Source organism: Chiroxiphia lanceolata, chromosome 6, assembly GCF_009829145.1.
Source record: "Chiroxiphia lanceolata isolate bChiLan1 chromosome 6, bChiLan1.pri, whole genome shotgun sequence".
Taxonomy (NCBI): domain Eukaryota; kingdom Metazoa; phylum Chordata; class Aves; order Passeriformes; family Pipridae; genus Chiroxiphia; species Chiroxiphia lanceolata.
The window spans coordinates 64,593,706-64,606,680 of record NC_045642.1 but is presented as its reverse complement, the minus strand read 5'-3'; the positions used below and the strand labels follow the sequence as shown (position 1 = coordinate 64,606,680).

General features: G+C 49.0%; 1 long non-coding RNA gene across 1 annotated transcript in view; it reads left to right on the top strand.

Annotated features, from left to right (window-relative positions):
- Positions 1-12,975, top strand: part of LOC116788911 — a 62,774-nt gene that overhangs the window by 48,449 nt on the left and 1,350 nt on the right. The window contains exon 7 of the long non-coding RNA XR_004357799.1: positions 6,926-7,413. This is a non-coding gene — a long non-coding RNA (uncharacterized LOC116788911). The remainder of the gene's footprint in view (positions 1-6,925; positions 7,414-12,975) is intronic.

Genomic DNA, 12,975 nt, shown 5'->3' with positions numbered 1-12,975 from the left:
AGCCTTGGACACTGTGTCCCACTGGATACTCCTGGAAAAGGCTTGGACGGGGACACTCTGTGCTGGGTCAGGAACTGGCTGGAGGGCCAGAGAGTGGTGGGGATGGAGCTGCATCCAGTTGGGATCCAGACACCAGTGGTGTCCCCAGGGATCAGTGTTGGGCCCAGTCCTGTTTAATGTCTTTATTGATGATCTGGATGAGGGCATTGAGTCCATCATCAGCAAATTTGCAGATGACACCAAGCTGGGGGGGAGTTTCCATCAGCTGGAAGGCAGGAGGGCTCTGCAGAGGGACCTGCACAGGCTGGATCCATGGGCTGATTCCAAGGGGATGAGGTTCAAGCAGGCCAAGGGCCGGGTCCTGCCCTTTGGCCACAACAACCCCCGGCAGCTCCAGGCTGGGCCAGAGGGGCTGGAGAGCAGCCAGGCAGGAAGGGAGCTGGGAGTGGGGATGGACAGGGAGCTGAACAGGAGCCAGAGTGTGCCCAGGGGGACAAGAGGGCCAATGGATCCCGGCCTGGCTCAGGAACAGGGTGGCCAAGAGGGCCAGGGAAGGGATTCCTGCCCTGGACTCAGCGCTGCTGAGGCCACCCCTGGAGTGCTGTGTCCAGCTCTGGGCCCTCAGCTCAGGAAGGACATGGAGGGGCTGGAGCAGGGGCAGAGGAGAGCAACGAGGCTGGGGAAGGGACTGGAGCACAAGTGCTGTGAGGAGAGGCTGAGGGAGCTGGGGGGGCTCAGCCTGGAGAAGAGGAGGCTCAGGGGAGACCTCCTCACTCTCTGCAACTCCCTGACAGGAGGGGGGAGCCGGGGGGGGTTGGTCTCTTTTCCCAGGCAACTCTCAGCAAGACAAGAGGGCTCGGCCTTCAGCTGTGCCAGGGGAGGCTTAGGTTGGAGATTAGGAAGAATTTCTTTGCAGAGAGGGTGCTCAGCCATTGGAATGGGCTGCCCAGGGAAGGGGTGGATTCTCCATCCCTGGAGGTGTTTAAGGACAGACTGGATGTGGCATCAGTGCCATGGGCTGGGAACCACGGCGGGGTTGGATCAAGGGTTGGACTGGATGATCTCAGAGGTCTTTTCCAACCCGATCGATTCTATGATTCTGTGATTCTATCATCCCAAATCTGGCCTGTGGAGTTAATGAATAAATAAGGAGGAAAGAGCACTGATTACAAAAAAAAAACATTGAGAAGCTCTGCAATCAGCAGTAATAACAATAGAAAAAAAATGCATGACATGTAATAAATGAGAAAATTCTCAGCGTTAAAGTTGGAAAACTCTACTCAGGTCCTGCAGTGTCCTCTGCTTTAATCCAAGAGGAATCTCCTCTCCACTGCCTTGGAGAAAAATAGCTGCTGATCAGATCTTCATTTGAAAGGAGGAATTCTCATTGCAAGGATAACATTCCCCCAATATCAGTTTGCAGAGTCTCATGGAGAGAAATATAAACCTGAAAATGAGCATGAACAGAAATATTGTCCTTTGCACGTTTGATTTTTAAATATTTAATACCGACAGATCATTTTTTTATTATTATTATTTGATGAAATGAAAAGGAGCCCAAGTAGCAGCCTGAGGGGAAAATAACTTCTTCTCTAAGGAGAGGAGTTTTATTATGAGTTTTTATTATTATGCTGGGTCTGTCTGCTGGGTGTAATGAGCTGCTCGTTGATGGTGTGTCCTTGTCCAGAGGGACAAGCCAAACCATTCCATGATATCCCTGTGGACTCTGCCTCCCACTGGTTCTTCCCAAATCACCCAGAGCAGGTTGGTGGGTTGGGGGCTGCCCCACAAACCCTTGGTGATGCTCAGGGGGTTTGCAGCTCTCCCAACATCCATCTGCACTTCCAAGGAGGACACTGGGCGTGGAGAGACTTGTCTGCAGGATAATCCACATCAGGAACGTGCCACAGATCCTTTGCTTCGTTCCCATGGGAGAACATTTCTAAAAGGCTGGTGGGTTTGGGCTGTCAGGCCATGGAAAGCTGGTGTTTGTGACAGTGTTCAGTAAACAGTCTCATTCCCACAGGGATGGGAGGAACAACCATGTTTTCCAGCTCTTTTAGGGCAAAGGCTTTTAATGAAAGGATTTTAATCAAGAAGGTAGGCAGGATAAGCCACTAATTGATATATTTGGCTGTCAGGCCAAGCCCCACACGATGTCCTTTGGGGATGGGAGAGGCCAGGGAGGGCAGGAAAACATTAATATTGACAATTAAAAAACTCAATTATGCCCAAGCAGAGAAGAACTAGAGAGGAAAAGCAGCTTCCAGGGCTCATCCAGAACAAGAGCACAGTGGAATTATGTCTTCTCTGCATTTTATTAATAGTTGGTGTTCATAATAACACAGGTGAACACTTCCAGAGAAGCCACAGCTTCTCTGGGAATTCTATCCCAGTCTCTCTCCTCTCTCCCAGACGGGAATTTCTTCCCAATATCCCATCTATCCCTGGGAAGCCATTCCCTGTGTCCTGTCCCTCCATGCCTTGTCCCCAGTCCCTCTCCAGCTTTCCTGGAGCCCCTTTAGGCCCTGCAAGGGGCTCTCAGCTCTCCCTGGAGCCTTCTCTTCTCCAAATCCCATTTGGAATTCCCATCTCTCCATATTACAAACAAGCAGAGACTTAGTTAGATTTTGAATTTTCTAGGCTTTTCTGAGGAAGAAAGGAATGACCTTCAGATCTTAGAGGGAAAAACCACTTTTCTCAAAGGTTTGAACAACAAGTGTGTGTTGAATTATCTGTGCTGCACAGAGAGAATTCTGCAATCTACAGGCACTTCTATTAATATAAAATGCTAATATCCATAGTTTATTTTATCCTCCTTCTCTTTAAAGTCAGCACTCCAGTCCTCATGTGTATCCTATCTCACCAGAGCGAAGAAATGTGACTTTATTTCTTATTATTTTACACTTGATTTCTTTTCAAACCCTCGGAATATTTTTTTTTTAATTTTCTCCTGAGGGTTTTTTGTTCTCGAATTTCTTGTGGGTTTGTTTGGTTTTTTTTCACAGCTTCCACAGAGACTTCAGGCTCTTGTCAAAGCCTCCTTCTCAGCTCCCACGACAAGTGCCCTTGGATAAAGAAATGTTGTATTTTCAATGGTGAGGCAAATCAAAACTTCATTATTTCTCTTTCCAGCTGCTTCAATCAACTCATTTCCTCTTCCTTATCGAGAAGTCTCCCATAGTAAAATTTTCTTGAATTTTTAATAACTCTGATTTTGTTGTCCAAAGCTGTCGGGGATGCAAGGGAGCGTTTGAATTGCTGGTGTTTTGGAGACAGGAATGTTCCCACAAATCAAATGTCCTGGGATGTTGGTTGGTGAGGTCCCACCTTACTGCAAAGAGAGGTTTGAGGTGACCTCAACTTGAGGTGACCTCAGCTTGAGTCTCCTCACAAGTCTCAGGCTGTGTGTCCATGAACTTTGTGTCCGAGGGCAGAACTTCCCAATTTTGTCATATACAGGAAAAACACTTGGATATCTTCTCCCTTTTAGTTTGATGAGATATTTTCAAGCAGTCATTTCACTTCTGTATTATCTTTATGGCATTATTTTATTTGTAGCTCTTGTCCATGTTCTGCTTGACTGGGGTCTTTTTGGAGTCTGGGGCCTTTTGCTCCAGGAGGGCTCCAGGAGATGTTTCCAAGCAAAACACCCACAAATTGTAGCAATTCTTGGGAGCTCTGCAACCAGGTCTGGAGTCCCCAGCAAAAGAAAGGAATGGACCTGCTGGAGCAAGGCCAGAGGAGGAAGATTTTTGAGGGGTTGGAGCCCCTCTGGAGCCAGGCTGGAGAGCTGGGGGGGTTCCCCTGGAGAAGAGAAGGCTCCAGGGAGAGCTGAGAGCCCCTTGCAGGGCCTGAAGGGGCTCCAGGAGAGCTGGAGAGGGACTGGGGACAAGGGAGGGAGGGACAGGACACAGGGAATGGCTTCCCAGTGCCAGAGGGCAGGGAGAGATGGGAGATTGGGAAGAAATTGTTCCCTGGGGACCCTGGCCCAGGTTGCCCAGAGAAGCTGTGGCTGCCCCTGGATCCCTGCAAGTGTCCAAGGCCAGGTTGGAGCACCCTGGGCTGGTGGAAGGTGTCCCTGCCTGTCTCAGGTAGCTGGAACTTGATGATCTTCGAAGTCCCTTCCAACCCAAACCATTCCATGATTCCATGATTTACCTGTTGGGCACAACACCAGCACAGCCCAGTGTTCCAAGAACCTTCCATGTGCTCTGAGGAGGACTGGGGAGAATGCAATAAATCCAGGAGCTCATTGGGGATGAGGAATCCCACAGAAATAAATTCAAGAGGGCTCTGAAGCCTAAATGAATATCTCAGTGCCTGGATAAATCTGCTGCTCTTTATTAAGTCCTGTGAAGATTTATTAAATTTCCTGTGGCTTAAGAAATACAAAAGAACTGCAACAATAAGAGAGAGGGAATTGCTTGTAATTCACATTTTAATAATGGTCAAATGGCTCAATTGTATCTTTTCTGCTGCGATGAATATTATGAAATGTTATATAACCTAATATTTGGGGGAAATTTATGCAACACAAAGATGTTCAGGCGGTTCAACCATAAATAATAAAAAATAAATCACTTTGGAGCCTTAAATAACTTTGGCATCAAGATTTCTACTTAAGGTATTCTATTGCAGCATTATTTTGATCAGAAGAATTGAATTTTTTTTATCATAAATTGGATGTATACAATTCACTTTTATGAACGGTGGAAAGTTTTGATTTCTCCTCATCCAGCGTGGAGATAAATCTGGGTCCACCTTTCACTACCCCAGGTTGCTTCTGGGGGGTTTCACAGAATTCCTGGAATGGTTTGGGTTGGAAAAGACCTTAAAGATCATCTTATTCTACCCCTTTTCCATGGGCAGGGACACATTTTACTCTCCCAGGTTGCTCCAACTTGGCCTTGGACACTTGAAGGGTCCAGGGGCAGCCACAGCTTCTCTGGGCAACCTGGACCAGTAGGTATGGGATCAAGGACCTACAATGAAAGGAAGGCAAAGATATGGGATCAAGGACCTACACTGAGGAGAAGGCAAAGAGATGAGATCTAGATCCTAAACTTAGAGATTGCAAAGATGTAGGATCAAGGACCTAAACTTAGAGATGGCAAAGATATGGGATCTAGGATCTACCGATAGAGCAGAGCAAAGATAGGAGATCTAGGACCTACACTGAGAGATGGCAAAGATATGACATTTAGGACCTACACTGAAAGGAAGCAAAGAAATGAGATCTGGGACCTAAAGGAGAAGGCAAACCCCACCCTCAGCACAACTGTCACTGCTGAGTTCCTCATCTGAACAGCACTTTGACCTTCTGCCCGTGGCCAACCAGCCCAGAGCACCCCCAGGCTGCCAAGGCAGAGCAAACTTCCAAATCCTCCTTGTTTGCAGGAGAAGCTGAGCTTCTGTTGGACCCTTTTCCTGCTTTAGTTATTTATTTATTCCCCTGCCGCATCTCTTAATTAAATCGTGTATTTACATAAAAAAAGGCCTTGCCATAATCACCTCTCTGTGCTGAACAAGCCACAGCCTGCACTTCCATTATTACAGGGCTGTTCTCTCTTTTATTTTATTCCCAGCTAATAAAGGTGAAAGAAAAAGCAGGATGAAGGAGCACATGGCTGCTCCAGGATGGCAGCAGCTTTACAGGATCCACAAGGTCATTTGCACCTCCCTTAATTAGGGTGTTCTCCACATTAACAGCTGAAAAGCCATTCCAAGTCATTTATTGTATCAGCCTTGTTAAGCAGAATATGAGTTGGAAGGAGGTAAAAGCAACTGATGTGTAAGGAAAAATTCCTTTTCCATCCCTACATCCTTCTTGCTTTAGACACGTGAAGATACTTTGGGAAAATGTACAAGGAACTCCAAAAAAAATAAAATAGGAATGTTGAAATTAGGCTGAACACTGAGACCAGGCTGTACATCTGAACCACTGAAGTTCATCTCCCTTCTCATTCTCTGCTCGTGGCAGCTCCAAAGGATAATTTCCTTTGAGTGAATGTTGGGGGTTTTTTTCAGGCACTTCATTTCAGTTGGATGAAAAATTGTTTCTCCAGGACCAAAATTGTCTCTGGGAATTCCACCCTCTCTCCTAATATCAAAGATGAGCTTATGGAGATATTTACTTTCAGGTCATTGAGAGCTGAAAGAGGATATTTTTATTTTCCAGCCCAGTCACTTCTGCTACACGTGGTCCCCGAAGTCTCCCCAGATTCCCAGGCACGGGCTTTTTCCTGCATTCCTTGAAGGAATTGGGGAGAAATTCCTGCCTCCCATGAGCTTGGAGTGCAGATCCCATCCTCACCAGAGGAGCCAGAGACAGATTCTCACCCAGGTGACCTCAATAAATTTACCAGGGAACTGTAATTAAACTGAGTAACTCCACGCTGAACCGAGACATTTGAACCATCCCAGTAGAAATTATGGGGACATCCAGCAGGAAAAGGCCAGAGATTCCTGAATTTGCCTTGTTTTACACAGTGCAGAAGATTAAATGTCTGAATTCCAAAGGAATCAGCTTGGCCACACTATTCCCCTTCTTAATATAAGTCACTGTGACCCTGGAGAGGGAAGATGTGGAGAAGCCCAAATCCAACTCCCACTAAAGTTAGTGGGTATTAACTTACATATATTGTAACTTATGTAATTATTATTAATTTATTATAATTTCTATAATTATTTGTTTAAGAAAAGAATGGTAAATGGGTAAAGAATGGAGATTAAAAGCAATCTAATAAGTCGTTATTGACCAAATCCTGGCCAATCTGCTGCTTGAAGTTTTACCTCTGGGTGTCTGCAGCCAGTATTTCTTTAAAGAAGCATAAAAATGTTCCAGGAATGTTCCAGAAACGTTCCAAAAACGAGCCCCTGGTTCCTTTCCCTTTCCTAAGCACCATTTTATTGTGTTTTCCAGTGAGCTGTAGGACTTCAGGAGTTTCCCTGCCTGGTGTAATCCAGCAGAGCGCTCGTGTTTTCCATGGATTTGCTGCCCCTGACAGCCCTGCTGGGGAGCCTGTGTGGAGCTCTGAGCCCTGGCATCCTGCAGGATCCGGTTTTCCTTTTCCAGCCCCCCCAGCACAGTGTGGATGTGACAGAGGAATGTGTCCTGCTGCCTGGGACAAGGAATTTCCGTGGATGTGACAGAGGAATGTGTCCTGCTGCCCGGGACAAGGAATTTCCGTGCCAGGACATGACATTCAACCACTGGTGTTCCATCCCAGATCCAGAGGGGCTCCATGGATGGCTCACGTGGCTCTTTCCCTAAATGCTCAAATAGCTGCAGCAGTTGGAAAATGCCAATCCCGTTGGGATTATTCAGGATATTGCCCCGAAATGGCTTCACTGGTGTGTCCTGCAACATTCCCCCAAGTGCCACATCTGGACACAAAGCTACTGCTTAAGGTAGGAATCCCATCTTGGAGAATATTCCCCAAAAACACCGAGCTGTGTACAGGGGTTTGTGGATCCATCATCATCCATGGCATGGGGGATGATCCGAGGAGCTGGGATCTAAAAGAGACCCAGTTAATTGGGTAATTGTACAGAACAGGGACAGGAGGAGAGGGAACGGCCTCCAGCTGTGCCAGGGGAGGCTCAGGTGGGACAGGAGGAGGAATTTCTGCCTGGAAAGGGTGGTGAGGCCTTGGCAGGGGCTGCCCAGGGAGGTTTGGAGTGCCCAGCCCTGGAGGTGTCCCAGGAAGGCCTGGCCGTGGCACTCAGTGCTCTGGGCTGGGGGACAAGGTGGGCATCGGGCACAGGGGGGATCCATGGGCTGGGAGGGCTTTTCCAGCCTCAGGGATTCTGGGATAATATAAGAAAGATATAAAGCTATTAAAGAGCTACCAAAGGAGGGCTGCAAAGATGGTGATGGGTCTGGAGGAGGAGCCATCTGAGCTCACTTGGTTTGTTCAGCTGCAGGAGACTGAGGTCAGAGCTCACCAGGGTCTGCAGCTCCTCCCGAGGGGCAACTCCAATCTCTGCTCCCTGTGGCCACTGATAGGTCCCAGGGAAGGGCTGGAGCTGTGCCAGGGCAGGGTCAGGTTGGATCTCAGGGAAAGGATCTTTTCCAGAGGGTGGTTGGCACTGCCCAGGCTCCCCAGGGCAGTGGGCATGGCCCCAAGGCTGCCAGAGCTCCAGGAGGGTTTGAACAAGGCTCTGAGGGACAGGGGGGATTGTTGGGGTGTCCTGGGCAGGGCCAGGGGTTGGACTGGATGGTCCTTGTGGGTCCCTCCCAGCTCAGGATATTCCATGATTCTGTGACAACGTCAGCACATCGCTTTTTGGTTTTCCATTTTCCTGTGATCTCATTCTTACCAGTGTAAATGTGCTCTGCTGCTCATCAGATTTCACAACTTTCTGGGGGAGAAAAATGAAGTTTGTTGACGGGTCCTGTGGTCTAAGAACCCACCCTGTGTGACCTGAGCAAACAGGGCACGTCCTGCAGCTCCTCTCACCCCCACAGCGCTTCAGCGCCCGTGTGAACTGTGTTCAAATGCCATTTTCACCTCAAAATCACTGAGCAGACTCTCTATAAATTTTAAAGTCAAGGTTACTGCCCTTCCTACGTGGTTTGCATCAGCACTGTCTCTCCACAGAGAGGATTTTTTGTACAGCACAGTCAGGAAAAGGCTGGAATTGTTGGCCACGAGCTGCCCTTGGCCAGTCCTTCCTTGGTCAGAGCCCCTGTCCCATCCCACAGAAGGACAAGGAGAGAAGGAACACGTGGATTCTGTGCTGGGAGCAGAGAACTCACCAGGAATTAGGACATCAGATTTGCAGAATATTTGGGGTATTTATTCATGTTTTCTTTGCCTGAGCTCCAGTTCATTGTGAATCTGGAACTTGGACAAGGTTACTGGCAAGAGGGAATTCTCTGCCTCTCAAGGAGCTGTTGGAAGTGGGATGAGTAACCTGGGGAAGGGCAGGAGCTGTTCTGTTCCCTGAGCATCCCTTTTTATCTCCAAGATGAGCTACAGCCCTGTGTGATTTCCTGCTCTCAACCAGAACAACGTTTCCTAAACTTTTGGTGCCATACAGGGACTCGTTTATACTGAACACGGATAATTGAGTGGGAAGGGGAGAGGGAGAGCAGCAAATCCCAGGTATTTCCTGCCCTGCCATCCTCAAATAGCAAAGCTGCTCTTTCCGTGTGCAAACCCCTGGAGCAGGGAGAGCAGCTGGAGCCCCTCTGGACTCTGCCCCAGCTCTGGGCTGCAGGAAATCTGCCATTTCTGGCAGGGTTCAGATTTATGTACCCCCCCCAAAAAATCAATATCTAAACTCAGCCACACCAAAACCCTCCCGTGGGTGTTGTGCACCTGAGATGAGTGAGCAGAACGTGAGGCAGCTCCTCCTTGGAGGGGTTGGTTGGGGGGAGCCCAAGGTGTAAAGAGCTGAATCAATCAAGGAAATGGTGAAGGTTTATGGGCAGAAAAGCTCTGGGTTGTTCCCTGTGCACCAGCACAGGCACCCAGAGCCACGTGGCTCCTTGGGCTGACTCCAAGCACTGAATCCAGCCTTGCTACTCCCTAAATTCCATGTTGGATGTGATGCCCAAGAAGGCACAATGGAACTGTTTAGAGACAGAATTTAGCCTTTAAACAGCAAGGGATTTATTTAAGCAATGTTGGAGAGCAAGGGGGTTCACACCACACAAGACTTACTCTGCCTTTCCAGTGAAAAGACAGGATTATATACAATTTCTGCAAGGGATTACAGCATTTTCACGTACATATTCATATAATTGCAACATCTAGTTATAATATTCATAATAGGCGGAGTCTGGGCGGAGTCTGGGGTGGAGTCGTCTTTTTAGGGTGATGGTTGGTGGTAGGTAACAGGTTTCCCAGAGAAGCTGTGGCTGCCCCTGGATCCCTGGAAGTGTCCAAGGCCAGGCTGGATGGGGCTTGGAGCAACCTGGGCTAGTGGGAGATGTCCCTGCCTGTGGAAGGGATGGCACGGGGTGAGCTTTAAGGTCCCTTCCAACCCAAACAATTCCATGATTCCATGTCTTTCCAATCCCTCCAGGGGCAGTGACTCCAGCACTTCCTGACCAGCAGCCCCATGGGGTTGTATTTTCACTCTTCTTCCTCGACTGAACTTTTCAACTTTCCTGATTTTCACTGACTTTATGGTGAATTTTGCAAGACTTTTGGACTTAAGCCCCTATTTCACCCCTTATCTATTTGTGTTCTTGCCCTATTTTTATTTATGTGGGTGTGTGAGCATTCTTTTGGTGGAGGGTACCATCTAATCCCTAAGCCCTGGTTTCTGTCTCTAGCTAAATATTACATTATCATAGAATTACAGAATCATAGAATCATAAAATCATCTGGGTTGGAAGGGACCTCTGAGATCATCAAGTCCAACCCTTGATCCAACCCTGCTGTGGTTCCCAGCCCATGGCACTGATGCCACATCCAGTCTGTCCTTAAACACCTCCAGGGACGGAGAATCCACCCCTTCCCTGGGCAGCCCATTCCAATGGCTGAGCACCCTCTCTGCAAAGAAATTCTTCCTAATCTCCAACCTAACCCTCCCCTGGCACAGCTGAAGCCCGAGCCCTCTTGTCTTGCTGAGAGTTGCCTGGGAAAAGAGACCAACCCCCCCCGGCTCCCCCCTCCTGTCAGGGAGTTGCAGAGAGTGAGGAGGTCTCCCCTGAGCCTCCTCTTCTCCAGGCTGAGCCCCCCCAGCTCCCTCAGCCTCTCCTCTCAGCACTTGTGCTCCAGTCCCTTCCCCAGCCTCGTTGCTCTCCTCTGCACCTGCTCCAGCCCCTCCATGTCCTTCCTGAGCTGAGGGCCCAGAGCTGGACACAGCACTCCAGGGGTGGCCTCAGCAGCGCTGAGTCCAGGGCAGGAATCACTTCCCTGGCCCTGTTGGCCACCCTGTTCCTGAGCCAGGCCAGGATCCATTGGCCCTCTTGTCCCCCTGGGCACACTCTGGCTCCTGTTCAGCTCCCTGTCCATCCCCACTCCCAGCTCCCTTCCTGCCTGGCTGCTCTCCAGCCCCTCTGGCCCAGCCTGGAGCTGCCGGGGGTTGTTGTGGCCAAAGGGCAGGACCTGGCACGTTCTAGCTGAACCTGACATTCTCCTGAGCAGGAGGGTCCCCAGATCAGTATTCAGATTTAACTCTTTAGGCCCTTGCTCCGTTTCAGATGGGCTCAGTTTTAACCAACCTTTGTGCTTGGGCACAACTCAATCCCGTGTCCTGGGGCTGCTGATGCGACTTTAAGCAGGGAATTCCCTGGGATTTGCTGAAGGAGGAGGACACCAGGCAGGGCAGGAGGCCCAAAGCTACCATGGCCCTGCAATTAGTCAGCAATTAGTGACTGGCTGTGCTTTGCTCAGAACCTCTTCACCTCCACCGGGAGGCCCTGTTTTGCTTCCGGGCCCTCATCCCGATTGTCCCGTGGGTCTGGCAGGGATCCCACGGCTGCCTCTGGCTGGGAAGTGCCAGAGTTGGCTCTACCTGTGCCGCAACCTCCGGGAGAAACGAACTTCCCAATAAAGCAGGAATGCAGTCCCATAAATCCCGGGGAGGAAAGGGAGAGGGATCTGCCGGGCACGTGCTTTGCTTGTGGAATAAGGGGCACAGGCCCAGAGCTGCTCTTCTGAGGGGAAAGCAGCCAAAAAATGAGATGTGAAGAGAAACCAAAGCCTGCAAAGGAACAACTGGTGCTTTTTTAGCTGGTTGTGAGTGTTCACAGAATCATTAAGGCTGAAAAAGTCCTCCAAGATCATCAAGTCCAACCTTGGAGCAATCCCTCTGTACCCATGAAGTGCCACATCCACTCATTTTTTTTAGGTTGTTCAGAGGGAGAGGAAACTGCCTTAATTTCTGTGCTGCTATATTTCACTCATTATATTTATGTTTTTTAATCATGCACTCGTTTATTACAAATGCTTTTTGTGCCTTGGAGTTGATTTTCTCAGCAGTTCATCCTTCCTGGAACTGCTTCGCTTTGCTTCCCTCACTTCCAGCCCAAACCTCGGCCCGCCTGAATTGCTTCTTTTTATTATTTTCTTTTTATTATTATTTTATCATTTTATTTATTTTTTATTATCACTTTCAGCCACAGTTTCTCTGAGTGCCTCGGTGCTTTGGGAGAGATCTCGAGGCTCTGAATCCTCCTTCAGCTCTGAGCTGAAAAGGGGCATTTATGTCTTTGCAGAAGTCTCATTTTCTGCCCATATTCTTTGAGTGCAGCATCTCGAGGAGGAAAAAAAAAATGTTCTTTTTAGATGGCCAGTCAAGAATTACAGCTCCCTGCCTTACCTGAGTGCTCTCTTTGTGCTGCTCTGTGTTTATTCCCTCCCGTGGAGGATGGATGGAGCAGCCATTCAGCCAGGAAAACACTTGCCACGGGAAACTGCAATATTATCCCGAGCTCCTGGAGTGTTCCACATCCATCCCCACTAATCCCTGCCTCCCGGTGACAGATCTCCCCTGGGGGAGCTGCAGAGCAGCATCAGCTCAGGAGGAGCTTCCAGGGGAAATTCAGCCCTTCCTGCCCAAAACGATTCCAAGGAGGGTTCAGCTGTTGCTAAACGGGGGAAAGTGTCTCCAATCCATCAACCTGCCCTTTGTTTTTCAGGCAGGACTCATTGCCTTTATTGTGTTATTCCAAACAAAGCCCAGGGGAAGTGGTTGGAGGGGTTGGTTCCCTCCTTGAAACAGGGGTAGTTAAAATTTTATTCTGTTTTTAGTTGGCTGGAGGGAAAGCAAGGACACCTGGAGTCACTTCAGGGCTCGGCTGGGACAGTTTCTCAGCCTGGTTTAGTGGCCTCACCCCCTGCCTGATGTTGTGCAGAGCTGCACTCCCACATCCTCCCCTCCCACAGCACCTGGGGGACAGTGGGAGAAGCTCTGGGGGTGGGCAGGACCCAGGAATCCCTGGATTTGACAGATAAAGGGTGTGCAAGTACAGCTCAGGTCAGAGAATCATGGAATTGTTTAGGTGGGAAA